Below are 8,537 nucleotides of genomic sequence, written 5' to 3'. Positions count from 1 at the left end.
TTATAGTAAGTTTTAGCACAAAACAGATGCCTGGCACTCTTCACCTATCAGGAAGAAAACAGGAACTTTCAAATAGAAACACTTCCTCTCTGAACTTCCACGTACAATCTTGACTTACCAACAAAGAAAATGGGGTGTCTTAAACAGAAAAATACTATTTCTACCATATGAAGGCAAACATTATTAAAAGATGATAAAAGACCTTATAAACACTTTGAATCAGATCAGATTCTTTTATATTCATTTCAAATGATGCAGGATACAATATCTCTGAAATAAGAACACACTTCCCTTTTGCTTTGCACTGGTTGAATAAGGTCCATAAGTAATTTTAATTATACTAATCCTTAATATAGCATAATAATATATTGAATGTTGTAAAAGAAATTAGCTGTACTGTTAAAATTGGAATACTACTAGAATTTAAGGAAAAAGTTAAAGGAGAGATTATATTTGGTTCTGATTCTGCTATGCTATTAACATATTCAATAGCAAAAGACGTTGACACATTATAAAACCTCCTAGATTATGCAAGAGATAGTTTGAGTGATTTTATCCTAGGTATAAAGAAAAATGTCACAGTTCAACATTCCTCTACACAATCAACAAGACGAATCGACAGAGAAAATCAGTATCTTGCAGAATATAACTGGACCACTGGGTAGAATGGTTCTTAGAAAAAATGTTTTTTCCAGGGCCTCCCCGGTGGCGCAGCGGTTGAGCGCTGGGTCGCGAAGCTGCCCACAGCCTCTGCAGCGCCAGTTCGATCCCCGGCTGCTCCCCGGCCACCGGAGGAGGGTCCCACATGGCGCGCAGACCTCTCCTGACGCCCGCTGCTCCCCTCAGCAGTGTACTTCGGTCCTTCTGCCTGCTCTGCTCCCGGCTCTTGCTCTGGTGAATTCTCTCACCCTCCAGTGCTTCTGACTGTACCCAGTGCTTATATAAATAAATAATTAATTAAATCTTAAAAAAAAAAAAAAATGTTTTTTCCAGCTTGGACAGAACTCAAGTCAAACCAGCAGGAAACTGAAGAAAGATGGACACAATTGGGATTATAGTTGTAGAAAACCCCAGAGGATGGAGGTCATTTCATTGTAAAGTTGGACATTTTATGTTTCATATAAGTGGGTTTGAAGTCAGATTTGAAATTTATACTTGAGAAATAACTGACCTTTTTTCCCATTATGTACTCAAATAAAGAAAGGTGACAACTCATTTTGATAGCAAAAATAAGAATCTCTGAATGAAAATGGAAAGCATAGTAAATGGAATCCAGCCTAGAATAAGCAAATTAACTCTTGCTAATGGACCAGACAACCATGATTTAAACTGGAAGGACCAAATCTCAAAAATTGATTCATAGGGATTTTCAGTTACTAGTGGTAGATTTAATCATGTGCTTAACTCCATTCCCTCCCAATTTCCACAAAATGACATGAGGCAAGAGGCTCAGAGATTAACTCACAAAGGAAAAAATGGAAGTCGAGAAAATTAATGGGAAAATATTTGGAAAGTGGAAAGCAAAATGGACCAATAATGAAAGAATTTTCAGAGTAGAAACAGATGAAACTTAAATGTGTACAGACAGAAGTGTCAGGAAATAAACCAAAACAATATGGGGCACAGAACCTAAGGAAGGTGCAAGTTGAGCACAGTTACCTTAAAGGGGGGCTTACGTGGAGGGGACAGCGTGGAGGTGGCATTGAAAACTGGAGGATTTTGCAAGACCTTTTAAGGAATAAATCTCCACATCTTGCCACAGTCAAGAAGCTTGTTGAGGTCCTCCCTGGTGGAGCAAGGGGTTGAGCACAGCCTCTGCAGCACAAGTTCGATCCCTGGCCAGCCAAGGAGCTACCCACATGGTAGACCTCTCCTGTCTTGCCCGCTGCTCCCCTCAGCAGTGCATTTCAGCTAATCCTGTTCTGCTCCCCACTCTGTCTCTGGTGAATCCTCTCACCCACCACACCTATGGCCTGTGTACCCCAGTTCTTGTATGCATAAAATAATAAATTTTTTAAAAAAAGAAGCTTGTTGATTGTCTCTCCTCCTAGCTCAGGTGTGCTTTTTTACAAAATTTAAACCTGAGAGAGTCAGGGACCCCATGAGTCATGACCAGGTGGAAGCACCATACTGAAAGAAAGACAGGCGGCTAAGTAAAGATTTGATGACAACAGGAGAGAACAACAGCCCCTGCCCTTTATGGGTTCCAAGAACATTGGTCAGGTAGGAGATTGAGAGACTTTTCTGGAGAAACTAACCAATCCAAAAAAAGGATCTACAGTTACAAAAAGTGAAAGGTGCTTTGGAAAAGAAGTAGCTATGTTATGGTGAAGCCACCAAATGACAAGAGCGAGAGTTTGTCCATTCACTCCTCAGAGACCACGCAGTCAGTTTTCAGTGCCTTTATGTGAATAAAAATGGAACGCAAGTGACACCAGGCCTTGCTGGTGAAACAGAGTCAAAGTGGGGAGCAGGAAAATACTTCACCTAGACATCATGCAAAACTCTAAAGGAGTAAAAGTCACTGCATTCATAAAGTAAAAATAGAATAGGACATTATAAAATAGGTATCTCATGAGAATAAGAAAAAAAACTCCTAAAAATTAATATTATGATCATAAAAAATAAAGAATTTATAGAAGGGCAGGAAGATAATAGAGGTAAATTTCTCAAGAGTAAAACAAAAAGACACAGTGATAGAGATCGGGGCTTTTTTTTAATGATAAGTAAACTGAAAGAAAAATACAGAGTAAGAATTCCAAAATACTGACAAATAAGAGTTCCTAAAAAAGAGAAAATACAGAAAACAGTGGGAAGAAAATTATTCTCACCCATACCCACCCCATGAATGAGAAAGCTTCACAATGAATGAAAAAAGTTATACACCAAAATACATTGTGATGAAGCCACAAAACAGAAGGGGATAAAAAAGAAAAAGACTCTAAAAGCTTCCCCTCCCAAAAAAGTCACATATAAAGAAACCAGAATCAGAAAAGCATCCAAAATTTCAATAACAAAATTGAAAGCAGAAGAAAATGGAACACACCCTCCAACTCTCAGGAAAAATAATTTCCAACTTTAAATTCCGTATCAATCATGTGAGAAAGACTAAATGAGATTTTCACACAATCCAGATCCTTTTTTAAAAAAATTACCTCATACACTCTTTCTCAAGAAGCAACTGAGCAATGCACCTCCCCAAAAGAGAAACGAAGAGAGAGCCGCCCATCCAGCAAGCAGGTCAATCAAGGAGTCCCGGCAGACTAGGAAAGGAAAATTCTAGGTCAGCAGCTGAGCAGGAGGCCTCCAGAGTGAACAGCTCAGGATGGAGCAGGCAGGCACAGGCCTTGGGGAAGAATGTCACACACACATACACACACACACACACATAAAAGAACTGAGAGACAAGCTGTTGTGTTTAACTTATTTGAGAATTTAGAGATGAGTAAGTCGTACATAAATAGAATAAAAGCAAAAAAAAAGGAGCGTTTTGCTTTTTAATATGCTGTGCAAGAAAGTCAATAAAATCATATTGCAACTGCATAGTTCAGCTGTGAAAAATATTTACAGTAAAAACAAATGGAGATAAAACTATCTTCAAGAGTGAAAGGCAGGTATGTAAGAGAGGGAGAATAAAAGAGCCAAATATTTCTCTTTCTTAATAGGAATTCAATGTCATATATTGAAAATTGAATAAAAGAAATATCAATATAAACAGATTAATTAGTTACATAGAAGTAAATATTAGAACTGACTGAATTGAAAACATCAAGCATGTGAGAAATGGAAAATGACAATGCAAATAAGCAGGCAGAAATTTATAAGCCATGTAAGTATTATTGCAAATAATTTTTAAAAGGGTAGAAATGAATCAATAAAACATATAAACCGTGCAATTATATAAGACAAATTGATAATGGAAAATTTCATTCATATCACAAGCAAGAAAACAGATAAATCTTAATCTGCTTCTTTGAGAGAAGCAAATTGTTAAAATTCAATTTAATACATTGTATCATATATACACTAAGTCCTGAATGTCCTCCATTAGTTCTTAGGAACCGACTTTAAGTGAAACCACATCTAGCTAAAACAGGTCCCAGAATAACAGTGTTTCATTCAACACTGGCCAGGATAGTTTTTTTCCCTCATCAATTATAAAGGAAAATACTTTGGCCAACATAATGTTATTTAATTTTAACAATTTGCTGTAGTAAAGAATACATTGGTGAGAAGGCAAACGCCTAAGTCATCAAGTCACACTTCTAGCTTTAGTTAGCCCTTGGTAAAAGGGTCCCTGAACACCAGTGCACGAAGAAGAATAGTCCAGTCTTGTAATCATAGAGTTCATTAACCACAGCTTCAGATGGATAAACATGTTGACCACTCCTCTGCTCCCAAAGCCCTTAGTATAGCTTCTTATAGTGATTTTTTACTGGAGTAAGAAAGGGGTAGAAAGTAACAGCAGTTGAATCTTTTTCCTATATTTAGGGCATTCCTCTTCAAGTGAGAATAGGTAAGAGTCACATCTTTCAACACAGGCACAAACAGCTAAACCCACACCTTCCTAGACTCCCTTCCAGCTAAGACACCAGCACATGACAGCCTTGGTCAACCTTGAATTTAGAGGTAGAAACACAATGAGGTAGGAACAGGAAGAAATTATCCTGGGTGAGGAAAATTCCAACGTCCATTACCCAGAGGCAGCAGAGACTGAGGTGACAGAGCTGGTATTCAGTGTCTGTTCCCAATGTCCCATGCTCAGTGACAGGGTCTACCCTGCATGGAAACTAATCATATACAATCTTGGCTATGAATCTGGCTGTGGAGTCTCTATTTGTAATTATCCTTTTCCAAATTCTAGTGGTTCCAGAAACTATCCAATATGTATTAATAAATTACTTATCTGCTTCAATCACTTAGCAAGTCTCTACTGCTGTGCTCTCTAAGACCCTGATTGATATGCTACCCCAGGATGCACAGGTGGAGACAGGTGGCTATTGAATGAAGTTAAGAATGAAACATTATATCCCTTAAAATATCAAAGCAGAACCAAGGACATTTATCCACAGCAACACAGAAGGTTACTTTTAAGGTAAAAATAAAACTGCTGCTAAAATGTATGTTAAGGAAGTTTTGAAAAGACTCATCTATTCTGCAAATTGTTTTCTCCAGTTAGAGAAACAAATTCCAAGTTTGAAACCACTAACTGACTTCACAACAAGCCATGGGAATGTAATCAGTTTGTGAATTGGACACTGCCACTATTTACATCTGGCAAAAGGCTCATGCTTATGATTCTTATTGTTGTGAGTGGAAAGAAGAGCATTGGGTGTGGAAGAACAATTTTCTGTATTTCTACTTACAAAAGGACTTTTTGAGAAATGAAACCATTTGAAAACCAGTGGTCAAGAACTACATATGAATATGAAAATGCAAACCATGGTATCCACAGATTTATACTCAACTATAGAAACATCAATATTGCTGGAAAGCTGCATCCATCAGGTCAGAGGACTACAACATATTTATTTCCAAGCCTGAGAAAGCTGAACCCTAGGCAATTTATCTGCATGTTTCAGGCTAACCACACACATTCTGCAGATGAAGCTAGAAGTTAAGATAGCTAACTTAGAACAAACTGTTGATGTGACCAAAAGGGCTTCTTCGTAAAAGTCAAATGTATAATGACATTAATAGAAACATGGATACAAACAAAGCAAGTTTCTCTCTGTGATGCCCCTTGTTTCTGAAAATGGAAGAAGTCTTTCATGGCAAAGCATTGCCACAGTTGTAGTGAATCATACAGAGTAAGATTATACCTATTCCATAAAGAAGGCCTCAAAATAAATGCACAGTCTGATGGCTACATAAAATTTCCCTTCCTGTGATACTTTTTAAAGACTAAGAGGTCAACCCCTCAGTCACAAAAGTTGGGATATAAATCACCTTGGGAAAAAGTGAATTTTAATTCAGTTGGTTATGTAAGCGCTACTTTAAATCCTATCAACTGTCAAACCATCTTTACTTCTGTGAAGTCAGATTCCATGAACTGTCTAATGGACACTGAAACAAGAGTTTCACTCCAATTGTCCAAGTGAATTACTGCTCTCACATATGTTTTTAAAAAGCTGAGATAAATTTATTTCAGTCAATCCCAGATTGTCTCCCACTTACCCTGCCTTGTTTAATTTGGGGACTCACAATGGCCAGTGATTCTACACAACAATATATGTATGTATCCATGTAAATGTGCAAGTTAATCACCACATCTCTGAAAAGAACAGACATAATTCTGCTGTTTAAGATTCAGAAATAAAAAGAGAAGGGGCGGGGTATGGGTGGGTGGGGGGTAATCCCAAGAAATCAGTCTCAAAAACTGTTTCCAAGGGCCTCCCTGGTGGTACAAGTGGTTGAGCGCAGCACTGTGAAGCTGTCCGCAGCCTCTGCAATGCCAGTTCGATCCCCACCCAGCCACTGAGCAACCCACATGGCGTAGCAGACCTCTCCTGCCTCACCCTCTGCTCCCCTCAGCAGTGTATTTCAGTCAGTCTGCCTGTTCTATTCCCCACCTGTTCCTGGTGAATCCTCTCACCCTCCTGCACATCTGGCCTGTACCCCAGTTCTTGTATAAATAAAATAATCTTTAAAAAAAACTGTTTCAAGACAAGCTCTTTTAGAAATTTTAAAACATACAGCAGCTTTTTATATACAAGTAAAAAGAGCAAATTCATAGCTAGTTAATGAACCTCAAATAAGAGAAACTTAAATGGCTACTTTCAAAACAGACTCATTGTATCCAAAGCCTGAGTTAATATTTAGCTATACAGAAATGTTTGTTTGGGAACTAGAAAGTAAAGAAATCAGCAAAAGGAAGAGGGAAGTCCTCCCTCTTCTAGGGCCTCTGATGTCTTTGATGCCTAGAATCTTTTCTAGATGTGCTGATGGTTAATGCTGGGAGTAGGTGGTGCTTCAGGACAGAAGCAGCCTTCTAGAGGGCTGGTGAGAATAGGCTTAGGTCTGGCATATCTAATAGTTAATTTTATGGAACACTTAGGGTTCTGTTAAAAATCACAAACAACTTCTATTGCTACAGAAAATTAAAGAATTCCTGTTCCCAGACTTGAGATATAGTGGAAAATGGGAAAATAGAATCCCCAATAAGATATCACAGCAGAGGCAGCAATGATTAGCAAGGTCCCCAAAGAAAAGGGAAACTTCTGGGCCAGGAATCCAGATAGGAAGTCGAGGCTCACTTCAGCATATGAAGATGGTGCTCTTTCCCAGCTGTCTACAAGAAGAAGGCATGAATTTACCTAGGAGACACAATGGGTATTCTTGCAAATCATCTGAGGCTAAATACAGATTCTTGATACCGACTCTACAGGCTGACACTCAGTACTGTGTGTACTGTGACAACTATCCTAAAAGCTTCCAGTCAGCATCCTTCCGACTGACCACACACTGGTCCTTACCTAAGTTGAATTCCATTGTCAGTATCTGCTATGGTTTCCTAAGCCTGGAAGAACACTACCTTTGTGTTATACACTTGGCATTTATTCCAGGTTTAGGGATGACTATCCTAATAATAAACTGAGCAATAGATATTATTATTCTCACTTTAAAGGCTAGAAAAATTGAGGATCAGAGGAAGAACTCATCATCCACAGTTCCAGCCAGTGACAGAGTCATACTTTAAATTCAAATTAACAGCATATCATAGAATAGTAGATTCAGATTCCCTCAACTTTGGAAATCTACCCCTTACTCAAAGATAACACTGCAGGGAACAAGTAACTTTAAGGTTGAAGATAAATGTATCACTATCTCATTAAAATATTAGTATGTGAAACACTGATGATAAGCATGACTTTAATCCTACACCCAACTCTCACACGGCAATTATTGACAAGGATTCCCTGAATACCTAAAACAGTTAAATCTATCTCTATGACAAAATACTAGTCTGTTTCTATAAATCCACGTATGTGAACATGAAACCAATTTAAGCCTACTTATTAAGAGAAAAACCCCAACATACATTTATTCATGTTCCTGTGGTCCCTAAGCAAATGTCTCATTTGATTAAAATATTACCACCCTTTTACCAAAAGGTACAATTTAACAGAAGATATAAGAGGAAAGTCTGAATTTAACAATTTCCCCTCCACTCATTTCTTAAACCCCTTGACAAAACTTCAGTTTTAAGAAATAATTCTTTTACTTTCTACTTAGAGACAAGTGAAAGTGTATCTAAATTAAATTACCGGGGGCTGCCCCAGTGGTGCATCGGTTGAGCGCTGGGTTGCGAAGCTTCCCCGCAGCCTCTGCAACAACGGTTCGATCCCCGGCTGCTGGGCGAGGGTCCCACATGGCGCGCAGACCTCTCCTGCCGCCCACTGTTCCTCTCAGCAGTGTACTTCTTCACTCTGCCTGTTCTACTCTCCACTCTGGCTCTGGTGAATTCTCTCACCCTCCCATGCTTCTGAATGTACTCAGTGCTTGTATAAATAAAAAAATAAATTTAAAAAAATCAT

The sequence above is a fragment of the Talpa europaea genome (genome assembly GCF_964194135.1).
Source record: "Talpa europaea genome assembly, chromosome: 5".
Classification (NCBI taxonomy): domain Eukaryota; kingdom Metazoa; phylum Chordata; class Mammalia; order Eulipotyphla; family Talpidae; genus Talpa; species Talpa europaea.
The sequence above is the reverse complement of the archived record's forward strand: the minus strand, read 5'-3'. Positions refer to the sequence as shown.